Here is an 11,758-nt window from a genome sequence, read left to right on the forward strand (position 1 = left end):
TGGCTGGCTCAAGGAGGGGGCTCGCGAGACAGCGCCGGCCCCCGGCGCGAGACTCCCAGCCCAGTGGATGCCTGGAAATTGTGGAGTGGAACGTCGGCACGGGAGATGGAGCTTGAGCCCCCGCCCGGGGCCCCGTTAGTTGAGGAGGAAAAGCTAGCCTCCGGAGCTTGGAAGCCCGCCCCCGGGGAAGGCGGCACCCCCTCTCCACCAAAGGGCCGAGTACACTAACCCACAAAAAACAGATCTACGCACCTGCTTCCCTTACCTGGCTTGAGAGTCTGGCCCCCGTCAACACCCGTGCCCGCCCTACCTCCTGGAGCCCACTCTACCCGTGATCCCCTCCTCTCATTCAAATGGTTCCCGGTCCCCTCCCCCTCCCCGTGTCTCTCTCCGCTTCCCACTCGTGTTCAACCCCCCGGCGTCCGCCCCCCTCAACAGTCCCTACCTACGCCATGCCGCAGGCGCCTGCCAAGATTACCCTCCCCCCCAACCCCACCTCTCCGGGGCCCGCCCCCTGGGCGACTGTTGGGGTAATGAGTGACAGCGAAGGGTGGGGGGAGGCAGTGACCCAACCCTCACGTGCCCCTCCTCCCCTTGTCTGCAGCCTCGGGCCCCCCTAACCATTCTGAGACTCAGAGTTGTGGGGTGTCTTAAGCCTGGTCTCCAGCCACCCAGGGCGAGTTAAATGGCTCTGGCTCAGTGACAACGCCTATGCAGTAACCGTTACTGCCTGATGACCCCAAAACCAGGTCCTGCAAAGACATTCCCCCACTCCTTCCACGGTCTTAGGGTAAGTTCTGAGATCTTCTCCCTGAGTCTTCGCGCAGGAGCCCCCAGCGTTATCTCTTCAGTAGTTTTCCTCACCGATGCCGACAGCTCTCCTTCCTCCTTTCTCTGTCTCTCTGTCTCTGTCTCCCTCCCTCCCTCTTTCTGTCCTTGTCCCTCTCTCTCCCCCCCCCCCCAACTCTGGCGCGCACTCTCTCTCTCCCGGTCTCTTTTTGTCTCGTCTCTGTCTCTCAGGCTCTCTTAGGCACGAGCACGCACGCGCGCGCGCACACACACACTCCCCCTCCTGGATGGTCCTTAGCGTGTGGGTGTGGCTGGGGTTGAAGCTAGGGAAGTGGGGTAGGGGGAGGAGGCATTAGCATTAGGCCTACTGGCTTTAAAAAATGTGTGCCAGGATCCATTCTCAGTCCCCATTAGAGTTAGAGCACTTTACAATCCCCGCTCTCTCCACTTTCCCACTCCGACCCCTAAATGCTGGAGGGTATTTAGTATCTGAGATACTAGAAGAGGCTCAGGCTGGAAGCGAGTCCCATCACATTTTTAGGTTTGGTGTCCAGTGCCTGCTCTGGCCTGCCTCTTTGACCTGGGCCTTTCTTCCTTCCCACACTAAGCCTCTGCTAGCCTTGTAGTCCTCCGGAGTTTTATCCTCCCTTATCTCATTCACTTTCTCAGAAACCTTATCCTTCCTGGCTCCCCCCATGGCCTTGAGGTTATCTTTGCTCTCTCCTATATACAGAGATAAAAGCAAGAGTTTTCCCCTTTAGGTTTCCCAAACGCAGCTTTCTCTTTATCTTAACCAGTATACTGTGCACCCATCTCACACCTTCTGCTTATTTCTGTGTCCCTGTACCTCATTTTGCATTTTCAATTTGTTCCATCTCAGTTGGGTCACGTCGTTCTTTTGTATTGCCTGCCCTTCTCAACACATGCTTGGATCCTTGACTGCTCTGGTTGTGGAGAATGCCTGGTTTCAAACTGAGGGGAGACAATCTAAAGGGGACTGATGGTGTATTCAGAGGCAATGTGTGTGAGTTCTGGAGACAGATAGACCAGAATTCTAATCTCAACTCTGCCTGCTTTTTAACCAGTTGACTTTGGATTTGTCTCTTGTCAAGTCACCAGGTCTTATTTTTCTCATCTTTAAAACAGAGATAAGAAAACCATCTAAATGTACAATAGAAAATTGGTCAAATCAATTTTGGTTATATTCATACAATGGATGTAGTAATTAACAACCGTTACTACAAATTACTATTTTGCTGCAAACATAAAACTACTCTAAAAGATAAAGTCTACAGGGGCTTCCCTGGTGGCGCAGTGGTTGAGAATCTGCCTGCTAATGCAGGGGACACGGGTTCGAGCCCTGGTCTGGGAGGATCCCACATGCCATGGAGCAACTAGGCCCGTAAGCCACAACTACTGAGCCTGCGCGTCTGTAGCCTGTGCTCTGCAACAAGAGAGGCTGTGATAGTGAGAGGCCGGAGCACCACAATGAAGAGTGGCCCCCGCTTGCCACAACTAGAGAAAGCCCTTGCACAGAAACGAAAACCCAACACAGCAAAAATAAATTAATTAATTAATAAACTCCTACCCCCAACATCTTCTTTAAAAAAAAAACAAAAAATAAAGTCTATTAAAAAAGCAAATGAGACATGAAAACGCTCCAGATATAATGTTACATTTTTTACAGGAGTTAAAATATGATACCAAGGGCTTCCCTGGTGGCGCAGTGGTTGAGAGTCCGCCTGCCGATGCAGGGGACACGGGTTCGTGCCCCGGTCTGGGAGGATCCCACATGCCGCAGAGCGGCTGTGCCCGTGAGCCGCGGCCGCTGAGCCTGCGCATCCGAAGCCTGTGCTCCGCAACGGGAGAGGCCACAACAGTGAGAGGCCCGCGTACCGCAAAAAAAAAAAAAAAAAAAAAAAAAAAATATGATACCAACTTTGTAGAGAAATTCTATATACATGTATACTTAGAAAAAGACTGGAAAGAAATACTGGGGATAATGATACCGCATAGCAATGCTACTAAGATTGAGGTGTGCACTTGCCTGACATATAGCAGGTGTTTAATAGATACTTGTTACTATTATAAGAGAAATAGAGCTGACTTATGAAAGGTTTGGGACTTCACACCCAGGAACCTTCATGTCCTTAAAATAAATATCTACTTTTTCTCTTTGAGTAAGCCAAGAGTGCCCATAGTTGATAGGTTTGAGTATGTATCAGCCACAGATGAAAAGCTCTAACATAAATGGGCTGATGGGGGGCGACAGGGAAGGTGTTGAGTAAGAGTATGGCCTGCAATTCAACACTCTCATTTTCAGCCTTGTTACATTTATGGCATAGTACTCAATTCTGTTACTTGTTATTCACCATTTATAAAGCACTCCTAAAGCTCTGTAAATACTATAAGACAGGTAAAAACTCAGTCCCTGTCTTCATGAGAGTTCTCTCATTTTAATTACATATATACTTTTCTGATTACAAAAATATAAATGTTCACTGTAAAAGTTTTGGAAAGCATAGAAGGTCTGAAGAAGAAAGCAATGATCACTTTTATCCTATCCATCATACCTGGAGATAACCACTACTCTTTTTGATGTATATCCTTCCAGTCCTTTGTTTTCTTTTTGCATACTTTTTTTTTTGCAAAATTGGAATTATCTTGTACAATATGTTCTACAACATAATTGTAATGGCTGTATATTATTCCATCATTTGCATGTGCCATGCTTTACTTAACTACGCTGGGTGTCAAACTTTTATTATTTTTTTATGACAGGCAAGGCTACATGTAACTTGATCAAACAATTGGATCTATTCTATTTGGCAGCCATTTGATTAGAGTGAAGTTCACTCTTTAGAACCGACTCTGGAAACATATGGATTCTTATTTAATGTCTTATACCATTCTAAAGTACCATGGAATGAAGAAAAGGAAATATCCATTTAGAGAGACTTTGGGGAAATGCTAGACTGTGAGCTCCTCAACAGTAGGGACCAGTTCTTACTCATCTCTGTCTCCAGCATCTAGCATAGTCCTTGATATGTTTGTTGGATGAATTGGTGGATGAATGAATAAGGGAGAGAGAGGGGGAAAAAAGCCTCAATGAACTCAAATTGTAGTAATATTTCTATAATATAAGGAAAGAGGTAAGAGTGAAGCAAGAGGGGAGCAAAGGCAGGCAGGCAAAGATAAGGAATCTTCATCTTTATCTTTAAAAAGAATACTACTACTCAGCCATAAAAAAGAATGAAATAATGCCATTTGCAGCAACATGGGTGGACCTAGAGATGATAATACTAAGTGAAGTAAGTCAGAAAGAGAAAGACAAATACCACATGATATCACTTATATGTGGAATCTAAAATATGATGCAAACAAACCTATCTATGAAACAGAAACAGACTCACAGACATAAAGAACAGACTTGTGGTTGCCAAGGGGGAGGGGGTTGGGGGAGGGAAGGAGTGGGAGTTTGGGGTCAGTGGATGCAAACTATTATATATAGAATAGATAAAAAAGAAGGCTCTACTGACTGTACAGCACAGGGAATTGTATTCAACATCTTGTGATAAACCATCATGGAAAAGAATATAGGGACTTCTCTGGTGGCACAGTGGTTAAGAATCCACCTGCCAATGCTGAGGACATGGGTTCCATCCCTGGTCTGGGAAGATCCCCCATGCCTAGGAGCAACTAAGCCCGTGAGCCACAACTACTGAAACCTACGTGCTCTAGGGCCTGCGTGCCACAACTACTGAGCCCGTGTGCTGCAATTACTGAAGCCTGCGTGCCTAGAGCCCATGCTCCACAACAAGAAAAGCCACCGCAATGAGAAGCCTGTGCACCGCAACAAAGAGTAGCCCCCGCTCACCGCAACTAGAGAAAGCCCGCGCACAGCAACAAAGACCCAACGCAGCCAAAAATAAATAAAAATAATTTTAAAAAGAATATAAAAAAGAGTGTGTATATATGTATAACTGCATCACTTTGCTGTACAGCAGAAATCAACACAACATTGTAAATCAACTATACTTCAATAAAAAATTAAGCAGAGAGTCAATAACACTGCTTCAGTGAAAATTATCAAACGAATATTCTATTGAGAGCAAAATTCTTTTTGTATTGCTAAGAAAGTTTTAAAACACAATATTATTTGAAACTTTAAAAAAAATGAAGAAAAGTGAGTGAAATGTAGTAAAAGTGCGCCTATTCCTCCTTATCAGCAAGTCCAACGGTGGCAGTCTGATTTAGTGTGATTCTGACTACACGCCACTCTTTAACATTCACTCTCTCCTGTCCAAACATCTCTCCCAATTTGAGAGGCAATATATCCTAATTCACTCCACAGGAGGTCAACTGACTTTATGAGACACACACCCTAGGGTCTATATGGGTTCCAGGATCTCTACAGGACTTTCTGCTACGGTGCTGTCCCTTGGGAAATCAACTTAGGTTATTATTACTTCTTTAGGTCCCACTTATACTTTCTTTTTTTTTAATAAGAGCTTTATTGAGATAGAATTCATATACTATACAATTTGCCCATTTAAAGTATACAACTTAATGGATTTTAGTATATTCACAGATAGGTGCAACCATTAATGACCACAGTCGATTTTACATTTTCATCATTTTAAAAAGAAACCTTGTACCCTTTAGCTATCTTCCCCCATCTCTCCATCTCCCAAAGCTTTATGCAAGCGCTGTTCTACTTCTTTTCTCCATAGATTCCCCTATTCTGAACATTTCATATAAATAGAATCATATAATATGTGGTCTTTTGTGACTGGCTTTTTCCACTTAGCATGTTTTCAAGATTCATCCATGTTGTAGCATGTATCAGAACTTCATTACTTTTTTATGACTGAATAATATCCCATTGTACAGATATACCGTATTTGCTTAACCATTCATCAGTTGATGTACCTTTTGGCTATTATGAATAACGCTGCTATAAACATTCACTTTTACAAGCTTTTATGTGAACACGTTTTCAGTTCTCTTGGGTAGGTAACTGGGAGTTGGGACTTCCCTGGTGGTGCAGTGGTTAAGAATCCGCCTGCCAATGCAGGGGACATGGGTTTGAGCCCTGGTCTGGGAAGATCCTACGTGCCGTGGCGCAACTAAGCCCGTGCACCCTAGAGCCCTGCGCGCTGCGACTACGGAGCCCACGCACCTAGAGCCCATGCTCCGCAACAAGAGAAGCCACTGCAGTGAGAAGCCCACGCACCTCAACGAAGAGTAGCCCCCACTCGTCGCAACTAGAGAAGGCCCGCGTGCAGCAACGAAGACCAAATGCAGCCAAAAAAAAACACAAAAAGATAACTGGGAGTGGCATTTCTGGATCAAAAGGTAACTTTATGTTTAATTGTTTGAGGAACTGCCAAATTGTCTTCCAAAGTAGCTGCACTATTTTATATTCCCACCAGCAGAGTTCCAGTTTCTCCACATCCTTGCTAACACTTATTTGATTAATCAAAGTCCATTTATTTAGCTCTTCTTTAATTTCTTCCAACAATGTTTTATAGTTTTCAGATTATATTTTTGCATTCTTTTGTTAAGTTTGTCCCTAAGCATTTTATTCTTTTTCATGTTATTGTAAATAGAATTGTTTCTTAATTTCATTTTCAAATTGTTCATTGCAAGTAAATAGGAATTCAATTGACATTTGTATATTGATCTTGTATCCTGCAACCCTGCTGAACTCATTTATTAGTTCTAATCTTTTTTTAGTGGATTCCTTAGGATTTTCTGTATACAAGATCATGTCATCTACAAGTAGAGATAGTTTTACTTCTTCCTTTCCATTTTGGATACCTTTTATTGCTTTCTCTTGCCAATTACCCTGGCTAGAACCTCTAGTACAATGTTGAATACAGGTGGTATCCACTTATAGTTCTTGTACACTAGGCCATTCCCTTTTTGTTTGTTTTTTTTTTTTGATTGATGTTACCTGTTTATCTAGTTACTTGGTAATTTATTGAGGACAGAAGTCATCCTTAGTACTGAAAAACCCCGTATTATTATGTTCAGTATCTTGAAAATATTCAGTAAGTATTATGTGATTGATAATGATAATTAGAAAAAAAATTGACCTCTCAGAGCCTTGCTTTGACCCTTTTCGTCTGTTGCTTGGCTGACTCCTCTCAGCTTAAACCAAAATGCACTAATTGACTTACCCTCTGCCTCTATTTCCTATCCTGGTTATAACCAAACAACCAGGCACCCAAACCAGAAACGTTCAAATCATTCTAGTCTTCTACTCCTTACCGCCTACGTTTAATTGATTAAGTCCCCTTGATCCTACCTTCTAATAATTTAGATTTGGTTTCCTCTTCTCTATCCCTACAACCACTGTCTTGGTTCAGGCCTTCCCCACCTTTCACCTGAAATTATTATTATTTTATTTTATTTATTTATTATAAATTTATTTAGTTTTTAGTTTTGGTTGCGTTGGGCCTTCGTTGCTGTGCGCGGGCTTTCTCTAGTTGTGGCGAGTGGGGGCTACTCTTTGTTGTGGTGCCTGGGCTTCTCAAAGTGGTGGCTTCTCTGGTTGCGGAGCACGGGCTCTAGGCGCGTGGGCTCAGTAGTTGTGGCTCGCAGGCCCTAGAGCACAGGCTCAGTAGTTGTGGCACACGGGCTTAGTTGCTCTGTGGCATGTGGGATCTTCCCGGATCACAGCTCGAACCCATGTCCCCTGCATTGGCAGACTGATTCTTAACCACTGCGCCACCAGGGAAGTCCCTCACCTGAAATTATTATGATTGTATTCTAGCCAGTATCCTTATCTTCTAGCTTATCTCCTCCAATCTTTTCTACATACTGTTGCCAGGGTGATCGTGGTAAGCTGAGTAATACTCGCCCCCCCCCAAAAAAGAAAAGATATCCATGTCCTAATTCCTAGAGCCTGTGAATGTTACCTTATATGGCAAAAAAAAGTAGGACTTTGCAGATGTGATTAAGTTAAGGATCTTTTTTTAAAATATTTATCTTTTGGCCGCACCGGGTCTTAGTTGTGGGATGTGGGCTCTTCATTGCCACGTGCGGGATCTTTAGTTGTGGCATGCAGGATCTACTTCCCTGACCAGGGATCGAACTCGGGTCCCCTGCACTGAGCATGGAGTCTTAACTGGTGGACCACCAGGGCAATCCCAGGTTAAGGATCTTAAGATGTGGAGATTTTCCAGGTGGTCCCTAAATATAATGACAAGTGTTGTTATAAGAGAGAGGCAGGACTTCCCCGGTGGCACAGTGGTTAAGAATCTGCCTGCCAATGCAGGGGACACGGATTCGATCCCTGGTCCGGGAAGATCCCACATGCCATGAAGCGACTAAGCCCATGCGCCACAACTACAGTGCCTGTGCGCTAGAGCCCGCGAGCCACAACTACTGAGCCCACGTGCCACAACTACTGAAGCCTGTGTGCCTAGAGCCCATGCTCCACAACAAGAGAAGCCACCGCAATGAGAAGCCCCCCCTCCTCAACGAAGAGTAGCCTCCGTTCACCACAACTAGAGAAAATCGACAGGCAGCAACGAAGACCCAAGGCAGCCAAAAATAAATAAATAAATTTATTTTTAAAAATAAAACTTAAAAAAAGGAGACAAAAAAAACAATCTGTGGGGCTTCCCTGGTGGCACAGTGGTTGAGAGTCCGCCTGCTGATGCAGGGGACATGGGTTGATGCCCTGGTCCGGGAAGATCCCACGTGCAGTGGAGCGGCTAGGCCCGTGAGCCATGGCCGCTGAGCCTGCGTGTCCGGAGCCTGTGTTCCGCAACAGGAGAGGCCACAACAGCGAGAGGCCCACATACTGCAAAAAAAAAAAAAAAAAAGCAATCTGTTTCATGAAATCATATGATTTCTTTTAACATCTCTGTTGGAGTATAATTGCTTTATAATGGTATGTTAGTTTCTGCTGTATAACAAAGTGAATCAGCTATACATATACATATATCCCCATATCTCCTCCCTCTTGCGTCTCCCTCCTACCCTCCCTATCCCACCCCTCAAGGTGGCCACAAAGCATATGATTTTAAACAGAGATAATTTACCAGTGATAAAATATGAGACCTATAAATGTCTTTTAATTCATTCTCTTTACCAATCTACTCGTCCTCAACATGAACAATATGCTTCAGTGTACTGAGTAGTAATGAAAAGAAAAACCATAAGTATGAGTATATTATTCTCAGCTGACTTCCTCAATGCATTTTCCAGTGGTATCTTTTTTTTCCTAGCATAGATTCGCAATGAATCCACACCAGGCAAAGGATCTTGTTCATAACATAAAGTGTGCATCTGGTGGGGGCACACCCAGCATCAGTGAAAGCCTCATAAAATAAGGGCTTGCTATTCTTTGGGATTTCAGTCAGTGCACATTAAAAAAGTATCTGTAGTTGCTAGCACTTTTATAGCCTCTCAGTGGAAGTTAACAGTGGCCAGAAGGGACTAACTTTATTTTGCTTTTAAAAGAAGGCATGAAAACACGTCCACCAAAACTCATGGACCACATCTACAGAGCTGATAAGGGACTAGTTTAAAAAAAATTCAACACCTTGTTGATAAGGCTCTCAGGGAATTTAACCCGGAAGTTATTCTCTTTTTCTTAACCACTGTGCCACCAGGGAAGCCCAATATACTTCTGTGTATTTTGAATGTTTCCTTCAATAAGTATATATTACTTTTAAAATCAGAAAAAAAACCCATTATTTTTACAAAACCCTTCAATATCTCTCCATCACCTACAGATTAAAGTAAAAAATTCTAAGCATGGCACAGGCCCTTAATTGTTTGGCCTATGTCTATCTCTCTAGGCTAATTTCCTGTCACTCAGCCGCCCCACTTCTCTTCAGCCATGACAAATTACCTAAAACATAGGTCATTCTGTCTCTGACCCTTTGCACACTGATCTCTCTGACTTCAACTTCTTAGTTAAGACCCAATTCAAAGGTGCTCTTTTCTGTGAAGGCATTCTTGATCCACTCAAGCAGAGCTACCTTTACCTCTAATATGATACTATTATTTTATTTGCCTACAGTATTGAAGTTATTTGTTTACATTAACATTTCTCTGCTTATGTTGTGATTGCCTTGAGGAGCTACACAAAAGTACAATTTTTCTTTTCATTTGTTATTTTAGTTTTTCAATGGTGTAAACAGCTGTCGTGATTAACAAAGTATAAGTTCATTAAAATGGTATTGAATCCATAGTAGCTTTATTTATTTATTTGTGGCTGCATTGGGTCTCGTTGCTGCACGTGGGCTTTCTCTAGTTGCGGCGAGCGGGGTCTACTCTTTGTTGTGGTGTGCAGGCTTCTCATTGCAGTGGCTTCTCTTGTTGCTGAGCATGGGCTCTATGCGTGCAGGCTTCAGTAGTTGTAGCGTGTGGGCTTCAGTAGTTGTGGCATGCAGGCTCAGTAGTTGTGGCATACAGGCTTAGTTGCTCCACGGCATGTGGGATCTTCCTGGACCAGGGCACAAACCCGTGTCCCCTGCATTGGCAGGCAGATTCTTAACCACTGCGCCACCAGGGAAGTCCCGTAGTAGCTTTTTTGTAACTATGTATTTTTTCACTTAACAGAAATACTAGAAACCATCATGCTGGAGTCTCTAAAATATTAGATATGAAAAGTCCTCATAGATGTTTATGCATTTATATGGAAAGATAGCTAAAGTATTTTAAGTGAGAAAGTCATGGCTCAGAAAAATATGTATAGCTTAATCCTACATGTATAAAAAGGTATGAAGTTTTCCCTTTGACCAGGACAGTACAAACATAGAAAATAGAAATGCAATAATGTCATAATTGTAATCACTGGGATGAATAGAGGGAGAGACTTTTCTCTTTTTACTTTTGGGTATTGTTTGATTTTTTTTTCTGTAAGCAAGAAAAAATGGCTTTTTCAGAATAGAGGAATTCTTTTTTCATAATAGAGGTGTTATTTATTCTCAAAAATAACAATTCCATTGGTCTAGATATGTCCAATATGGTAGCCACTAGCCATATGTGACTACTTAATTTTAGCTAATTAAAATGAAATGGAATTAACAATTCAGTTCCTCACTTGCACTCATCATATTTCAAGCCCTCAATGGCCACATATGGCCGGTAGCTACTGTACTGAACAGAGAAGATATAGAGCATTTCTGTCATTGCAGAAGGTTCTAGACAGGCTCTAGATCACTGTGTCCCCACATAAGGTGGAGCCAGTTGGAACACCCTGAAACCTTGAGTGTGAATTAGTTAATTAGTGGGAATTAACTACAAACACCTATCACTTGAGTGTTGTAGCCCTTGATTAACCACAGGGCTAGTTAGGCGTTACTGAAAAATGAAGGTGATTACCTAATTGACATCCTTTGGAATATAGAATCAGTCTGATCTGGAGGCCTACAATGTATCCATGGCAATGATGACACCTGTTGAGTCTCTCTGTAAATCATGAGAATAGTGATGTTTGGACTGCTGGGTTCCCTGGTTACCATGGAAATGAGGGTACTGGTTACAGTTCTTTGTAATCACACAGAGACTAAAGTATCGATCCCCCCTCCCCCATCCCTTTCTATAACCATAGCCATAGTGATGACTATTTCAGCTGGGCTTTAGGAGTAAACCCGGCAGCAGGAGAAGCAACTAGAAAATCAGATTAAGTAAGGAGTGTCAGAGTGCAAGCCCTAATGAGGAAGTGTGAAAAAAGAAACATGGCGGGGCATTTTTTCAGTAGGAAAAGTCTAGATCTACTACACTGAATACAATGACATTGTTACTCTAGCTTCTTGTACAGGCGCAGTGCAGGAATTCTCAGAGCACGCCTACGCGCACATTTTCTCCCCTTCTGTTTCACTCTCTTTCCACTTTCCTCTCCCCGTTTTTTCCCCTCTCCTTTCCCCCTCCCATCACTTGGTCTTTCGGTCTTTCAGTCAGTCCGTTGATGCCTCTCCTTCCAACCCTTTATCCCCCTCCC

This window comes from Phocoena phocoena, chromosome X (genome assembly GCF_963924675.1).
Source record: "Phocoena phocoena chromosome X, mPhoPho1.1, whole genome shotgun sequence".
Classification (NCBI taxonomy): domain Eukaryota; kingdom Metazoa; phylum Chordata; class Mammalia; order Artiodactyla; family Phocoenidae; genus Phocoena; species Phocoena phocoena.